The sequence below is a fragment of the Ascaphus truei genome, chromosome 6, assembly GCF_040206685.1.
Source record: "Ascaphus truei isolate aAscTru1 chromosome 6, aAscTru1.hap1, whole genome shotgun sequence".
NCBI classification, from domain to species: domain Eukaryota; kingdom Metazoa; phylum Chordata; class Amphibia; order Anura; family Ascaphidae; genus Ascaphus; species Ascaphus truei.
In genome coordinates this window covers 63,319,266-63,338,515 of record NC_134488.1, presented here as the reverse complement: position 1 = coordinate 63,338,515, position 19,250 = coordinate 63,319,266, and the positions used below count along the sequence as shown (strand labels likewise).

The following is a 19,250-nucleotide window of genomic DNA, read 5'->3' as shown; positions in this document are numbered from 1 at the left end:
CTAAACTTTACTATCTCCTACTTACTACTGGCAATTTCTGGACCAGACTATGTGTAAATTTGGCTTAAAGACACATACCTAGAGGGGGTCCGTAGACTATACCAAAATCCATCAGCAACGGTAAAACTACCAGGGGGGACTAACCAAAGATTCGAGATAACTAATGGGACTCGACAGGGGTGCCCCTATCTCCTCTCCTCTTTGCGCTAACGATAGAACCACTGCTTCAGCAATACGACTCAATAAAGACATCCAGGGAATAGATATTGGAAATAGGCAGCATAAAATTTCTCTATTCGCAGATGATGTCATCTTAACCCTCTCCAAACCCCAAACCTCATACCCAACCTTCAAAAAGAACTCCGAGACTTTGGAAAAATCTCAGGATATAAGATAAATAATGACAAATCAGAAGCCCTGAACTTAAGTCTGCCAGAGCCAGAGGTGAAACTCCTCAAACTAAACTTTAATTACCGTTGGAGTTCCTCTTGTATCAAATACTTGGGAGTAAGATATCGAGGACCTACCAATCACTATATAAACATAACTATCCGACCTTGTTCCATAAAATCAAACAAGATTTGGAAAAATGGGGAGTGATACCAAATATCATGGATCGGGAGAATGATCTCGGTCAAAATGAATATACTCCCTAGATTATTATATTACTTCCAGACCTCTCCCGGTCCACATCCCTGGCTCAGAATTGAAAAATATTCAAAAATCAATCTTCCATTTTATTTGGCAAGGTAAAAAACCTAGAGTCCCCAGGTCAGTTCTCTTGGCTTCAAGGGGGGAGAGGAGGACTGGGAGTTCCAGACATTACGAAATACTATCTGGCCGCACAATTGAGACAGGTGGTAGTCTGGAACGCAAGCCCAAATCAATATTGCTGGCTGGATATAGAAACGCAATATCGCCGGAACGCCTTCACTGCCGGCTTGCCTATGGTCCCTGAGCAGGGGAGGACATGCAAAATAAACAAATTCAAATTAGGCCCAATGAGACACACTTGGGAGACCTGGACGAAAAGCAAACTCAGTACAAGCTCACATCGCCACAATCCCAACTCATACCAATCCACAGAAATCCGAAATTTCCACCTGGCTGTGAGCCCAGACAATTTGACCAATTTCAAACCAAAAACATTAAAACGATTGCCGACCTCCTGAGCCTCGGGAAGTTCCTGAGCTACCAAAATCTACAAACCAAGTATGACATACTAGGACTGAACGTGTTCAAGTACCTACAAATTCGGCACTTTCTCCAAACATTATCCCCAACATTGGAATTTCCCCCTCTCACAGGTTTCGAGCGACTTTGCAGCGAAACAGATCACCCAGAAAGGTCTAATAACACAAATTTGCACAGAGCTAGGAGGGACTACAGAAGTCCCCACGCATGACTACATGCTGCATTGGGCAGCAGAATTGGATATAGTTATAGACCGAGAGGACTGGGAAAGTATTTGGGAAAATGCCTCAGGAACTTCCATATGTACCACAATCAAAGAAAACATCTACAAAATACTGTTCCGCTGGTATCTCACTCCAGTCAGAATAAATCAAATTACCCTCTGGCATCCGATCTATGTTGGAGAGGCTGCGGTCAAAAGGGGGACATGGCCCACATTTGGTGGACATGTCCGGAAATTCAGAAATACTGGGAAACAACACAAAAATTAATAGAGGAGGTCACAGACCTCAAAATACCTGTTGAACCGCTGACCTACCTGTTGGCCAGGCCCCTAGACTATCTGGACCGACCAACAGGAAAATTAGTCTCCTTCATCCTCACGGCGGCTAGGTGTGCGGTGGCAGCCGCCTGGAAGAAAGTGTCTCCCCCCTCGAAACAAACAATAATAAGAAGGGTGCAAGAAGTAATGGACATGGAGAGATTGTCTGCTTTCCTTAAGAGGTCTTCTACCTCATTTACAGCAATTTGGGACCCATGGTACACCTATTTGGCGCATATAAGACGAAACGCCCCCTAACAAACTAGAAGCCCAATCCACATTAAAGCCCAAACCAAAATCACCAAGGTTCTGGGGATCATGACCACCCCCCGCTATACCCTTTGTACCCTCTCCACCCTCCCCCCCCCCCCCCCCACACCCTGCCCCCCCTTCTCTACTCCCTCTCTGTTTCCATACTCGCGCCTCCCTGATGGACTTCATGAGATCAGGGAGGCGTTGAGCCTTTTCTTTTCTCTTTTCTCTCAAGAAAAAGAAAAAAATGTACATTAGGCTGACATATTGTTTATACCGTACCTAGCATGTAATTGTTTAACTGCCTAATAAAAAATTTTGGAAAAAAAAAAAAGGATTGTCATTCATGTACAACTGAAAAAGTTCTAATTGATGCGTGGAACCTGACCAAATAAAAATGATATCATCTATGTAGCGCCGCCAGAGTACCAGGCTTGCCCCAAAAGGACAACCGGACCAGATGTATTGATCTTCCCAGTTGCCCATGAATAAGTTGGCATAACTGGGAGCAAACCTGGTACCCATAGCGGTGCCACATACCTGTAAATAATAAGATTTATTAAAATGAAAAAAATTGTGTGTTAATATAAATTGAATACTGGAAATTAAAAATGACTTGAATGTGTCTGTAACTAAAGGATCTAAGTCCAGGACACGGCCAACAGCATCACAACCCTGACCATGGTCAATGACTGTATAAAGTGAGGTAACATCTGCTGTTACCAAATGGTAATGTGACTGCCATTGAGTGTCGTTGAGGGTCTGCAGTATGTGGGTAGTATCCCTAAGATATGATGGAAGTTGAATAACGTAAGGTTGAAGGTAATGATCTATGTATTGAGACAAGTGGGAAGTGAGTGATTGAATGCCAGAAATTATAGGGCGACCTGGTGGATGTTGTAAATTTTTATGAATTTTCGGTATTATATAGAATACTGGAATGATGGGGTGTGGATTATATAAAAACTCAAACTCTTGTTTTGTTAGGATCTGCTGATCAAGCCCTGTACTTAGAAATGTCAATAATTGTTGTTGGTATGTTTCTGTGGGGTTTGAGGAGAGGGGTTGGTAAGTGGATCTGTCTCCAAGGATGCGCAAAGATTCCTGTATATAGAAATCCTTGTCCATGATTACCAACCCCCCTCCCTTGTCAGCTGCTTTAATAACGATGGAATCATTTTCTCCAAGTGCACGCAGAATTGCCTTTTCTTCTATTGAAAGGTTATCTCGTTTGATCTTAAATTGACGACTTTGTATTTCCAAATCGTCGGACACCATCTTTGCAAATGTGTTAACAAAGGGGCCGCTGACGAATCTGGGGAAAAAAGTGGAAGGATTTTTGAATTTTGAACCTATAACAGGTGTAATGCTGATAGGTAGATTAGAATTTGGATCTAGTCTTGAAACTGCGTCTTTCTTAAAATATTTTTTAAGACACAGTTTCCTTACATACCTTTGCACATCTACATATAGTTTGAAGCTATTTGGACCTGAGACTGGAGCAAATGAAAGACCCTTAGATAACAATGATCTTTCTTTGGGTGTAATGGGGTATTTGCTAATATTAAAAATATTAGTATGATCACATTTTAATGCTTCATGATTTTTCCTCCCCTTTCTACCTCCTCTTTTTCCTCTAATGTGTTTTTTCTCTTTCTGTCTCTTGAAGTCCCTTCTCTCCCCAGGAGATCTCTTATTGCTTCTCGTGCCTGTTGCTGCTCTTTTGTTTTCCTCCAATCTAAAAAAGAAAATGTTTGCTTATTATCCTTATCAACCTCCACAACACGTTGTTCCTGCTCAAAATCCACTAGAGGCTGGTACTTATTATTATGATGATATTTCTCAAAGATGCCATCAATTTCCTTCTCCAGATGGATATTATATGGCGCAGTTGTGGGCGATTCTATGAACGCACTACTGCTGGAACGATGCGTTTTCGGTCGTGTATCGCCTCTTTTGGGTTTTGGTGTGGTGGATGGGGCAGGATCTTGTATTCTCTCTCTGATATTGGGGATTATTTTCTTATAATGGCTAGGAATTTTGTGAGAAAAATTACCAGGTGTATTTTCTTTCTGACTTTTGAATTTGTCATTAATCCGTGGTGTTTTTTTCTTTTTCCAATTTCTGTACTGACCACTTTGATAGTCAATTTTATCCCGTTGGAATTTCTGTTGTTTAACACTAATCACCTCCTTTTGCATGCTGTCTATCCTTGACTTGATCTTGGATTCTAGCATCGGTAATTCACCATTATTTTTAAAAGGTTCGAATTGCTCCTTCATCTCATTAATCTCAGTGTCCAATCTCTGAAGTGATGTTTTACGTCTAGAGATTAGGAGACGCATGAGCTCAAAGGAGCAATTGTCTAAAATGTGATTCCACTCTAGAGTGAAGGAATCACTCTGGAAATCAGTTGTAATTGGAACAAAAATTCTCAAACCACGTGGGATTCGTTTTTGTTCGACATATTTTTCCAGAGTGATTGCATCCCAGAGTTGCTTAGTCTCACTAATAAGTAATTTTTCTAATTTGTCTACTAGTTCAAGCATATTACTCTGGGGATTATTCACTTCAATAGGTGATGGGTCATCTGAAAATATTTTATCGATATCTATATGTCTATTCGCCCGCATGGCAAATAGCTGAGACATATTGCTCTAAAAAAGCTGCTAACCTTAACAGGGGGAAGGATGCACAATAAAAACAATAGGTAGCGCTAACAATAATATTGGTCAAAGCATATGCTCTCAAAATGAGTATAAAAAGTGTAGCAGCCTAGATACACCTCTGACCCCTGGTCAGACAATAGTAATGGTGCTAAATGGGTATCAATGGCGCTAAACACATGGACATGAAAATAAATAAATAAATTAAATATACAACCAGTTGTGATGAAGAGAAGATCTCAGCCGGCATAAATCAAACATGAAAAAAGAAAAAGAAATACATAGTGTAATACTGTAAAGACTTAACCAAACAAATAGACAAACAAACAAACAAACAAACAAACAAACAAACAAACAATTGCAATGTTGCTGAACCACACACTAGACTAAAAGAGATGCATTTAATATTATAAAAAACATACAGTACAATTAAGCACAAATAAACAAATGAAGGTCCCAATCGATATCAGCCGAATTGCCCGCTTACCGAAGCCAAGAGAAATAACCGCAGTGGATATATCAGAGAGTATCCCCTCTCACATTGGCTGGCACAGCTCCTGGATGAATTGCAGGTAGGCGCCGCGTGTAGATGTCAGTGATGGCAACCGCGTTCTTCCACGCTGTGGCAGGGGCTGGAAATCACTGTTTGTTGGTGAAACAGTGCGGGCATGCGCAGAGGCGCCCGACACAGTGTAGCTGGTGCCTCCAAATCCCCTGCTCCTCGCGGTCGCGTATGCTCCAAAGGCGGCAAATTCAAAAGATGCTTTGTATCTCAAAGCCACACGGCAGAGCTGGCAGTGGGTATCGGCAGCTGATGGCAACGTAGGGGTAACGGGGACCACCCAACGCGTTTCGGAAGCTGCTGCCTCCTTCCTCAGGGGTAAATTGAATAAAGAAGTCCCTGTGTGTCCGTTTATTTATAGGAGACATTTAAAGGTGCATATACCATATTAGAGTCCCGGTCATGCGCAGTGGTTCAAATTCAACACTGCCTCATGTATCAGCAACATCACATGAAATACATAAAAACAATACATAAAGAGACATAAAAAGACAATCAATTAATCAAATATATACTGGTAAGATACATAAATGCATATAGATATATGATCCAAGATAATCCAAATGTTTCAAACCATCATTGTAGATATTAACATTAAAGGCTTGAAGAACCACTGCGTATGACCGGGACTCTAATATGGTATATGCACCTTTAAATGTCTCCTATAAATAAACGGACACACAGGGACTTCTTTATTCAATTTACCCCTGAGGAAGGAGGCAGCAGCTTCCGAAACGCGTTGGGTGGTCCCCGTTACCCCTACGTTGCCATCAGCTGCCGATACCCACTGCCAGCTCTGCCGTGTGGCTTTGAGATACAAAGCATCTTTTGAATTTGCCGCCTTTGGAGCATACGCGACCGCGAGGAGCAGGGGATTTGGAGGCACCAGCTACACTGTGTCGGGCGCCTCTGCGCATGCCCGCACTGTTTCACCAACAAACAGTGATTTCCAGCCCCTGCCACAGCGTGGAAGAACGCGGTTGCCATCACTGACATCTACACGCGGCGCCTACCTGCAATTCATCCAGGAGCTGTGCCAGCCAATGTGAGAGGGGATACTCTCTGATATATCCACTGCGGTTATTTCTCTTGGCTTCGGTAAGCGGGCAATTCGGCTGATATCGATTGGGACCTTCATTTGTTTATTTGTGCTTAATTGTACTGTATGTTTTTTATAATATTAAATGCATCTCTTTTAGTCTAGTGTGTGGTTCAGCAACATTGCAATTGTTTGTTTGTTTGTTTGTTTGTTTGTTTGTTTGTCTATTTGTTTGGTTAAGTCTTTACAGTATTACACTATGTATTTCTTTTTCTTTTTTCATGTTTGATTTATGCCGGCTGAGATCTTCTCTTCATCACAACTGGTTGTATATTTAATTTATTTATTTATTTTCATGTCCATGTGTTTAGCGCCATTGATACCCATTTAGCACCATTACTATTGTCTGACCAGGGGTCAGAGGTGTATCTAGGCTGCTACACTTTTTATACTCATTTTGAGAGCATATGCTTTGACCAATATTATTGTTAGCGCTACCTATTGTTTTTATTGTGCATCCTTCCCCCTGTTAAGGTTAGCAGCTTTTTTAGAGCAATATGTCTCAGCTATTTGCCATGCGGGCGAATAGACATATAGATATCGATAAAATATTTTCAGATGACCCATCACCTATTGAAGTGAATAATCCCCAGAGTAATATGCTTGAACTAGTAGACAAATTAGAAAAATTACTTATTAGTGAGACTAAGCAACTCTGGGATGCAATCACTCTGGAAAAATATGTCGAACAAAAACGAATCCCACGTGGTTTGAGAATTTTTGTTCCAATTACAACTGATTTCCAGAGTGATTCCTTCACTCTAGAGTGGAATCACATTTTAGACAATTGCTCCTTTGAGCTCATGCGTCTCCTAATCTCTAGACGTAAAACATCACTTCAGAGATTGGACACTGAGATTAATGAGATGAAGGAGCAATTCGAACCTTTTAAAAATAATGGTGAATTACCGATGCTAGAATCCAAGATCAAGTCAAGGATAGACAGCATGCAAAAGGAGGTGATTAGTGTTAAACAACAGAAATTCCAACGGGATAAAATTGACTATCAAAGTGGTCAGTACAGAAATTGGAAAAAGAAAAAAACACCACGGATTAATGACAAATTCAAAAGTCAGAAAGAAAATACACCTGGTAATTTTTCTCACAAAATTCCTAGCCATTATAAGAAAATAATCCCCAATATCAGAGAGAGAATACAAGATCCTGCCCCATCCACCACACCAAAACCCAAAAGAGGCGATACACGACCGAAAACGCATCGTTCCAGCAGTAGTGCGTTCATAGAATCGCCCACAACTGCGCCATATAATATCCATCTGGAGAAGGAAATTGATGGCATCTTTGAGAAATATCATCATAATAATAAGTACCAGCCTCTAGTGGATTTTGAGCAGGAACAACGTGTTGTGGAGGTTGATAAGGATAATAAGCAAACATTTTCTTTTTTAGATTGGAGGAAAACAAAAGAGCAGCAACAGGCACGAGAAGCAATAAGAGATCTCCTGGGGAGAGAAGGGACTTCAAGAGACAGAAAGAGAAAAAACACATTAGAGGAAAAAGAGGAGGTAGAAAGGGGAGGAAAAATCATGAAGCATTAAAATGTGATCATACTAATATTTTTAATATTAGCAAATACCCCATTACACCCAAAGAAAGATCATTGTTATCTAAGGGTCTTTCATTTGCTCCAGTCTCAGGTCCAAATAGCTTCAAACTATATGTAGATGTGCAAAGGTATGTAAGGAAACTGTGTCTTAAAAAATATTTTAAGAAAGACGCAGTTTCAAGACTAGATCCAAATTCTAATCTACCTATCAGCATTACACCTGTTATAGGTTCAAAATTCAAAAATCCTTCCACTTTTTTCCCCAGATTCGTCAGCGGCCCCTTTGTTAACACATTTGCAAAGATGGTGTCCGACGATTTGGAAATACAAAGTCGTCAATTTAAGATCAAACGAGATAACCTTTCAATAGAAGAAAAGGCAATTCTGCGTGCACTTGGAGAAAATGATTCCATCGTTATTAAAGCAGCTGACAAGGGAGGGGGGTTGGTAATCATGGACAAGGATTTCTATATACAGGAATCTTTGCGCATCCTTGGAGACAGATCCACTTACCAACCCCTCTCCTCAAACCCCACAGAAACATACCAACAACAATTATTGACATTTCTAAGTACAGGGCTTGATCAGCAGATCCTAACAAAACAAGAGTTTGAGTTTTTATATAATCCACACCCCATCATTCCAGTATTCTATATAATACCGAAAATTCATAAAAATTTACAACATCCACCAGGTCGCCCTATAATTTCTGGCATTCAATCACTCACTTCCCACTTGTCTCAATACATAGATCATTACCTTCAACCTTACGTTATTCAACTTCCATCATATCTTAGGGATACTACCCACATACTGCAGACCCTCAACGACACTCAATGGCAGTCACATTACCATTTGGTAACAGCAGATGTTACCTCACTTTATACAGTCATTGACCATGGTCAGGGTTGTGATGCTGTTGGCCGTGTCCTGGACTTAGATCCTTTAGTTACAGACACATTCAAGTCATTTTTAATTTCCAGTATTCAATTTATATTAACACACAATTTTTTTCATTTGAATAAATCTTATTATTTACAGGTATGTGGCACCGCTATGGGTACCAGGTTTGCTCCCAGTTATGCCAACTTATTCATGGGCAACTGGGAAGATCAATACATCTGGTCCGGTTGTCCTTTTGGGGCAAGCCTGGTACTCTGGCGGCGCTACATAGATGATATCATTTTTATTTGGTCAGGTTCCACGCATCAATTAGAACTTTTTCAGTTGTACATGAATGACAATCCTTTTAATCTAAAATTCACTTTTAATTCTAGCAATACATCTATTGAATTTTTGGATTTAGTTATTTACGTTATGGATAATAAACTACATACAAAAACATTTTTTAAGAAGGTCCAGGCAAACAACTATTTGCATGCCAACAGTCATCACAACCCTACATGGATCAACAACATTCCTAAAGGTCAATTCACTAGATTGAAGCGTAACAATTCAACTACTGAAACTTCAACTGAAAATTCAGCACTAGAAATGTTACGTTTAAATCTACAATCACAACAAAAATATACAATATAAAACAGTTAATTAATTGTAACAGTACAAATGTGATCTATCTCCTTGAGTGTCCTTGCGGTCTGCAGTATGTGGGTATGACATCCAGGCCCATCAAACGCCGCTTTTATGAACACATTTACAATATCAAAAAAGGTCTAATTACTCACAGCGTTTCGAATCATTTTCTCCAGGTGCACGGAAGAAGCCCCGTAGGTTTGAAATGTACGGCCATAGAAGCTGTCACACCAAATTGGCGGGGAGGAAATATCACAATGCAATTAGGGAGACGTGAATCCTTTTGGATTTACGAACTCTGCACTTTGGCTCCACAAGGCCTCAATGTTGATTTTGTCCTAAAACCTTTTTTGTTAGATAAATAGACATCATCATACTCATTTAACATTATATAGTCACAATTGCACTAATTTACATTTTATTTTATATAGTCAAAATAAATATTCACTACACATAAATAGTCACTTTATGTATTCACCAATCACTTATGACTAATACTTATTGTTCTTGACACAAACAGGTTCATAGGTCAAGATATCAAATAAATAAAAATATAAATAAAATATAAATAAAACTTTTTTGTTGATATTTTTGATAATATTTTTGTTAATATTTCTTTCACATTTTTTTTATGCTTTTATTTAGTACTACATTAGACAAGTCACAAATATGTAGTTCTTGTATATTGGCAATATTAAAATATTAATATATCACCCTGACAATGCATTTTCAAACACATATTGCTTATAACACTTTCATTTATCACTGACCAGCATCTGAGTTAATGTTGATGTTTATTTAAAATCATACATTGCATGCTGTCTATCTTTAAATCTTCAAGCCTTTAATGTTAATATCTACAATGATGGTTTGAAACATTTGGATTATCTTGGATCATATATCTATATGCATTTATGTATCTTACCAGTATATATTTGATTAATTGATTGTCTTTTTATGTCTCTTTATGTATTGTTTTTATGTATTTCATGTGATGTTGCTGATACATGAGGCAGTGTTGAATTTGAACCACTGCGCATGACCGGGACTCTAATATGGTATATGCACCTTTAAATGTCTCCTATAAATAAACGGACACACAGGGACTTCTTTATTCAAATTACCCCTGAGGAAGGAGGCAGCAGCTTCCGAAACGCGTTGGGTGGTCCCCGTTACCCCTACGTTGCCATCAGCTGCCGATACCCACTGCCAGCTCTGCCATGTGGCTTTGAGATACAAAGCATCTTTTGAATTTGCCGCCTTTGGAGCATACGCGACCGCGAGGAGCAGGGGATTTGGAGGCACCAGCTACACTGTGTCGGGCGCCTCTGCGCATGCCCGCACTGTTTCACCAACAAACAGTGATTTCCAGCCCCTGCCACAGCGTGGAAGAACGCGGTTGCCATCACTGACATCTACACGCGGCGCCTACCTGCAATTCATCCAGGAGCTGTGCCAGCCAATGTGAGAGGGGATACTCTCTGATATATCCACTGCAGTTATTTCTCTTGGCTTCGGTAAGCGGGCAATTCGGCTGATATCGATTGGGACCTTCATCTGTTTATTTGTGCTTAATTGTACTGTATGTTTTTTATAATATTAAATGCATCTCTTTTAGTCTAGTGTGTGGTTCAGCAACATTGCAATTGTTTGTTTGTTTGTTTGTTTGTTTGTCTATTTGTTTGGTTAAGTCTTTACAGTATTACACTATGTATTTCTTTTTCTTTTTTCATGTTTGATTTATGCCGGCTGAGATCTTCTCTTCATCACAACTGGTTGTATATTTAATTTATTTATTTATTTTCATGTCCATGTGTTTAGCGCCATTGATACCCATTTAGCACCATTACTATTGTCTGACCAGGGGTCAGAGGTGTATCTAGGCTGCTACACTTTTTATACTCATTTTGAGAGCATATGCTTTGACCAATATTATTGTTAGCACTACCTATTGTTTTTATTGTGCACCCTTTATGAGTGCAGTACTTATTTCCTTGCAGACTGGCCCATCTCAGCGGTGCGGGGATCTTGCAGGGGAACCTTTTTTCTTGGCTACGCTATTTTCCTCCATGCAGTATCTTCGTCTCCTTTCTCAAGTTCTGTCCTCAAGTTCTTGTCACGCTTGTGCTCGCCACAAACCTGGACCGGACCGCAGGGCTGAGGTGGGGATGTGAATACACCGACCCACAGGTGTCTGAGGGGCCTCGGGTGGTTCTCACAGGGGTCTGGGGACTCACGAGTGCTCACTACGGGTCCGCGGTGCCCCCACGTATGTGGGACCACCGGTTCTTCCCCGCAGACTACAGGTCCGCGGTGCCCCCACAGAGGTGGGGCCATCGGTTCTTCCCCGCAGATGTCACCCGTGGACCACGCAGCCTGATACCCGTGAGATACCTGAGGATACCGCAGGTGGTCTCCAGAGGTCTCACGCAGAACCAAGGAACAAACCCTGAATGTAAAATAAATAAACCTGACCTATACATTCAATACATACATCTCCCCCCCCCCCAACCCAAACACCTACAGTACAATAATGTGCCAAATAACTATTATTCAGATATGGATAATAGATTATTTGCCCATTATTAAACACATAAAACATGCATAAATCAAAACATGAATTTTTAATCTTAAAATCACCACAATGCATGTTTAAATAAATCCAGCAGCCATTGTAAATATAAACCAACAAAAATGCAGCTCCACAAATGTCTATGAAATGTCACACAATTGCATTGAATGTGTACATGATGCAATTAATCTGTGCATCATGTAACACTATGCAAAATATATGTAACAATAAAATAAAATATGAACAATGTCCCCTAACCAGCAATGCCATCATGACAATCAAATAGAAACTAAGCAACATCAATACAATTAGCATCAATCAATTAATCCATTTCCTCAAACAATTACAATGCAATACAAATCATTTATACAATTCCCTATTCAATTCCTAAAGCCAAACCATTGCCAAAGTAATTCTAATTAAAGTAACCACCATCATTCTAATCTAAGTACCATAAAGAAGCCATTACAATTAACCTGTAACTAAAAACAAATTACATTATTCACAACAATGACAAAATAAAGCTGATAAATACATTAGCCATACATGAAGAGAACATAAACATTAGCTAACCAATCAATTATTATCCCTGTATGTCTATCCATATACATAGATATACATAAAATACAGGGGCAATAATACAGCATAAAAAACAATGCATTTGCATACAAAATTCACATACAATACACGCATTCAGTGTCCGTGAATGTATGTATATACATAGATACATTAACGAGCATTAAATGGGACTTAAAAAATAAAAGACATGTAAAAGTAAAAATAATATACTTTTCTTTTGTTTATTCACCATTAGATGCCCACTCCAGGCGACCCGGAAGCACAGGAACCAATCCACAGGTAAACCATAAAATAATAAACCATAACAAATCCACGTCTGTGTCTTTTTCTTCTATTTGTAATCCTTCCCGTCTGTCTTGGGGTCTTCTTTTCTTCTTTTGGGGTCTTCTCCGTCTTCTTCCGTCTTCTTATGCCACGCCCTTCTTCTCTTCTTAGGAGGGGAGATGTTCCCTCCTCGGCGACTAGCTTCAAAATGAGGCGACATAGGCTTTTATAGGCCTATGACGTCACATTTTGCTCAAATGTTTCCCACGGTCGTGATTGGGCCGTGAGAAACATGGGATTTGGCCGAACAAAAAAAAATTGATGACGTCATTTAAAGGCAATGAAAGCACAGCCAATCAGAATGGCTGTGCTTCAATTGCCTTTAAGATGACGTCATGAAAACAAACATGGCCGGCCTCACATGGTACGGTAGCCAATCAGAGCTTGGGAACTCCATCCCAACTCTGATTGGCTCTAGTACCATGTGACAGGCTTTCAATGACGTCACATCCGTTCTCCCCCAAGCCTCTGTCAGATGGTCTACTAGAGCCAATCACAGTAGGGATGTAGTTCCCACGCTCTGATTGGCTACCGTACCATGTGAGGCCGGCCATGTTTGTTTTCATGACGTCATCTTAAAGGCAATTGAAGCACAGCCATTCTGATTGGCTGTGCTTTCATTGCCTTTAAATGACGTCATCAATTTTTTTTTGTCCGGCCAAATCACATGTTTCTCATGGCCCAATCACGACCGTGGGAAACATTTGAGCAAAATGTGACGTCATAGGCCTATAAAAGCCTATGTCGCCTCATTTTGAAGCTAGTCGCCGAGGAGGGAACATCTCCCCTCCTAAGAAGAGTAGAAGGGCGTGGCGTAAGAAGACGGAAGAAGCCGGAGAAGAACCCAAAAGACCCAAAAGAAAAAAGAAGACCCCAAGACAGACGGGAAGGATTACAAATAGAAGAAAAAGACACAGAAGTGGATTTGTTATGGTTTATTATTTTATGGTTTACCTGTGGATTGGTTCCTGTGCTTCCGGGTCGCCTGGATTTCAGTGAGTGGGCATCTAATGGTGAGTAAACAAAAGAAAAGTTTATTATTTTTACTTTTACAGGTTTTTTTAATTTTTCATTCATGTCTTTTATTTTTAAGTCCCATTTAATGCCCGTTAATGTATCTATGTATATACATATATTCACGGACACTGAATGGGTGTATTGTATGTGAATTTTGTATGCAAATGCATTGTTTTTTATGCTGTATTATTGCCCCTGTATTTTATGTATATCTATCTATATGGATAGGCATACAGGGATAATAATTGATTGGTTTGCTAATGTTTATGTTCTTTTCATGTATGGCTAATGTATTTATCTGCTTTATTTTGTAATTGTTGTGAATAATGTAATTTGTTTTTAGTTACAGGTTAATTGTAATGGCTTCTTTATGGTAGTTAGATTAGAATGATGGTGGTTACTTTAAATTAGAATTGTTTTGGCAATGGTTTGGCTTTAGGAATTGAATAGGGAATTGTATAATTGATTTGTATTGCATTGTAATTGTTTGAGGAAATGGATTAATTGATTGATGCTAATTGTATTGATGTTGCTTAGTTTCTATTTGATTTTCATGATGGCATTGCTGGTTAGGGGACATTGTTCATATTGTATTTTATTGTTACATATATTTTGCATAGTGTTACATGATGCACAGATTAATTGCATCATGTACACACTCAATGCAATTGTGTGCCATTTCATAGACATTTGTGGAGCTGCATTTTTGTTGGTTTATATTTACAATGGCTGCTGGATTTATTTAAACATGCAATGTGGTGATTTTAAGATTAAAAATTCATGTTTTGATTTATGCATGTTTTATGTGTTTAATAATGGGCAAATAATCTATTATCCATATCTGGATAATAGTTATTTGGCACATTATTATACTTTATGTGTTTGGGGGGGTGTATGTATTGAATGTATAGTTCAGGTTTATTTATTTTACATTCAGGGTTGGTTCCTTGGTTCTGCATGAGACCTCTGGAGACCACCTGCGGTATCCTCAGTTATCTCATGGGTATCAGGCTGCGTGGGTCCACGGGTGACACATGCGGGGAAGAACCGGTGGCCTCACATCCGTGGCGGCACCGCGGACCCGTAGTGAGCACTCGTGGGTCCCCAGACTCCCGTGAGAACCACCCGAGGCCCCACAGACACCTGTGGGTCTGACCCGGGGCTCCCAGACATCCGCGGGCCTACCGTGGGGACCCAATTGTGGCCCACGATGACCCGCGGAGACCACCTGGGGGCCATGGCGCTTGGCGGGACCCACCAACAGGCCTCCAGAACCTGTATGAAACAAGTTGCTGGTACCCTGTAGGTCTGTCAGGTGACCCGCCAGGGCCGCCGGGGACTCGCGTGGGGCTGGGGTATGAACCCTGTATGTAAAAGGATAAATCATGTATTCATGGGGGGGCACAGGGGGTGGGTAATGTATTTAATAAATAGAATAATGTTTATTGTGGGGCAGTGTATTGTTTTAATTCTGGATACTGGGGGTGGGGGGAGGGGGTATTGGCCCCAAGGGTATGTGGGTAGGCCTCCCTTGTGGGTAGTGGGTGAGGGTGGTTAGGCCTCATGGGGTGGGGGGTTAGTGGGGGAATGTATGTAAGGTTCCCACGCCAATTGTCGGTGAACTTGAACTCAGTGATAAAGCTCTCTTCAAGGACAAGGTATCCGCTTTTGCGGTCTGCGGTTTGGATGGCTGCCAACCTGTTCCTGGAAGTCGGCGTCAAGGAATCCCCATTGAAGTCAATGGTCCCATTAACTTACAATGGGAAACCGCCGCTCCTCCTCTCGGACGTCCCCTGCTGGTCTCCGCTGGAAACAGGTCCAAAACTGCCAGATCTGCCATTGGAATCAATGGAGCTGCAATGGCAGCCTGAAAAGGCGGGAAAAGGGAACAAAGGGCTATAATCACTGAATTAACATTAACCCCTTCCCTCCCGCATCAACCCCAGTGTATGTGTTGGTGCAAACACTGGGGTGAGAACAATACATTTTTACAGGGGAATATACATTTGGATTCTGAAGCAGGGTAAAAACACATTACTGGACCGCAGTCCAGTTAACCCCTTGCTTCCCAAGTGAGAGCAGGGGTGGCCAAATGGGGGTGTAACCCCTTTAATGCCGGGCCAAACCCCCTCTCCCATGACACTGCTCTTCCCTCTTACCTTTTCTCCGGGGGTTTCTGCGTCACCGTGATGTCGCGTTGCCATGGCGACACGTCACCAGAAGCTGCCGGAGACAAGGTAAGGGACTTACAGAGGCCTTGCGCGCTCCCCCAGCATTTAATTTAAATGTTGTGGGGAAGAGCGTGGGGCCTCTGCAAGCGCCACATCCCCCTCCCCCCCCCCCCCATTTGCGCACACCTACTTTACAGTAAAAGCAGTTAAAAAGTGGCGTTTAGTACCCATGGAGACTGTGATGGCAGATACAATAGATATCTTCAAAAATGGTTGGACATCTTTTTAGAAAGGAAAGGGATATACCAAATAAGTAAACATGGGAAGGATGTTGATCCAGGAGAAATCTGATTGCCATTACTGGAGTTTGGATTTGGAAGGAATTTATTTTGTCCTCTTTATGAGATATCATGGGATGATGTGTCACTAGGGTTTATTTGTTTGCATTCCTCTGGATCAATATACTGTAAATACAAATATAGGATAAATTATTTATCATATAAATTTAACAAAGGTTGAACTCTATGGAGATATGTCTTTTTTCAACCTCATCTACTATGTAAATATGTGAGTTGCTCTTTGAGCTGCGAGAGAATGGCAGTCATAGCACCATGCCAACCATCAACAAGTGACATGTGACATAATGGCAGCCATTTTTTTTTTCAAAGTAGCAATCACCCACAGGAGCCTATGAGTTTAATTTATATAATATTAGTATCTTGCCCCACGGAGCATGTTCTGCTTTTTAAATATATATATGACTTTCTTAATCTGCAGCGCCTCCCGAACACTTATAATTTCAAATATTTTTATCACCAGAACGAAGAATTGGATTTGAAAGAGAAAACAGTGTGTGGAGAGGGCAAGAACAGATCTGTTTCAAAAGTAAAAAAAATAAATGAAATGCAAAAAAACGCAGAGAGAGCGGACTGCAGCTTTAATGTGGAGGCAGAATTTGCATGTCATATTTTTGTATTTATTTCTTTATTTAAATCAGCTAGGATTGCGAATGCATATATGTTAAGAAAATAGACAATTATATTTGTTGATTGAATATTGAGGAGCTGGGGATCATATACATTTTATTGTATTTATTTGATGAGCACTCCTGACCCTTCAACTCCCTGTGTACCATTTCTGAATATATATATATATATATATATATATATATATATATATATATATATATATATATATATATATATATTCCCTCTCAATTACAACGTAGTGCTGTCTGATAAACTGTATCTTATACAGAAATCAGATCCAAAAACAAGATTCCATGCGTGGGAGGGACCCCCAGACCAGGCCCCAGATTCCCATCCTGGGAGAGGCTCTCTCTGCATTCCTTCAGAAACAAAGGCAGCACTGGACAATTAACCCCTGCCAGAGATGTCAGTGAGACTCTATTGAAAGCGGCATTGCCTCGTGCCCGTTCTTTTGTTTTAATAAACGCAGCAGTTCCCTGCCTTTACGACAATGCAATTACCTAAGTTACCGATCAATCCGTTTTCCCGGGTTCGTCCGATGAAGATCCTGCTTCCCAGGGCACGCAATATGGCTGCCTATTGCAAAAGAGGAAGTGCTGTGGCTGCCTAAATGGTCTCTGTAGCAAACCAAGGAAGCTTAATCCATTAAAAAGAGCATACAAAATGAGTGGGGAGAGGGGGGATACAGTAACCGTGATCTAATACTACACAAATGATTTATTAACAAGACACATAGTATTTTTAATGAAATGCTGCTTGAACTCTGAGATCTGTTATCACTGCTTAGTACTGTGTAAATGGGGCAGGCACATGTAAGACCCAAGTAATTTTACCCTTTGCGTGCCCTAGCTAATGGCTACTACACTTCGATGCGATCTGAACTGATGGCGGATGGCAGAAGGATGACATCTTCCCTTCCGTCATCAGTGACAGAGTGATCCGAAGCTGTCACGTGATCGCGAGTGCCGGATTGGCCACGGCACTCAGAGGGTTAAAGCCATGACCACCCTCTAACCACTAACTGGTATGTTAGTATCTTGCCCCCTGAGCAGGTCCTACTCTTTAAAAAAATTCATGGTATTGTTAAACATCAAGCTTTTCTTAGGCAATACAAATACATGAAGTCCGTCGCAGGTGGCCATAGTGGACGTGACGGCAGAGCGACCAAAATGGCTGTAGTCAAGGGATTTTGTGATTTACAGTGACGGCCGCACCACATGACTGGCAGCAAGCCAATCACAGAGCTTCTGACTTTCCCCTTGCTGACGTCACCGCCCCTTACCGCTAGCAAAATCGCACTACTAGAGTGCAACTTTCGCTATAGCGACGGCGACGTCAGCGATCGTGAGCACGTCGCTATCGTCGCTACTATAAGCGCAGCCTTAAGCTGTAGCTTTTGATGTTACTATGGTAACATAAACTGGAGTGGGTTCTGGGAAGCTCCCTTTTAACCTTCCGGACACTTAATATTTCAGACGCATATATCTTTTGAACGGGGCATCATATTAAAAAATAAAAACAGCAAAAATACGCTGATCAGTGCTGTGCGCTGCTTTAGCTAATTTAACGCCTTCAGTGTCACATTGGCGTCAATCAGGGACACAGTGAAACTCCCCACCCACAGACCCTACAATCTACTTGTGAAGTATTAAAGGCATATGGAAGATATAGAGATTTTTCAGAAACTTCCAATCAGAAAGTATTAGATACATCAAAGGTGTCGTTCCAGTATCAAAGTGACCAGAGTGAACTAATGACTGTGACATATTCTGTAGGTTTAATGTTGGTAATTGACACCACCCATCAAGTTTTTAAAATGTTGTTTTTAAATGTTTAATGTTTCAATAGTAACAACATCATTTTGAGTATTTATACCATGTTCAATAACTAATGCAAAGGACAACTCCCGCTGAGCCAGAAATAAGAGGTTGGTAATAGTGAATCAAGGTGCGTGCAGGATAATGGAAGGTCAGAAACAAGGAAAAACAAGCTCTGCAATTTTGCCCTTGTGATCAGAGTAAATGAATGAATTAAAAGTAATATCTTTAATAAGTACGTCATTAAACAACTCAGTAAGGTGAAGTGGAAAAAATGACTCTGTATAACACTATATACAACATTAATAAATTAAAACGAATCCGCAGCAGCTCCTGCCATTTGGCAATGGAAATCTGCTAGAGGGCT

At 40.7% G+C, this 19,250-nt stretch overlaps 1 long non-coding RNA gene across 1 annotated transcript in view; it reads left to right on the top strand.

Moving 5' to 3' along the window:
- The window catches only part of LOC142497158 (uncharacterized), a 53,308-nt gene extending 36,239 nt beyond the window's left edge, over positions 1–17,069 (top strand). The window contains exon 4 of the long non-coding RNA XR_012802188.1: positions 16,897–17,069. This is a non-coding gene — a long non-coding RNA (uncharacterized LOC142497158). The remainder of the gene's footprint in view (positions 1–16,896) is intronic.
- Positions 17,070–19,250: the final 2,181 nt, after the last annotated feature.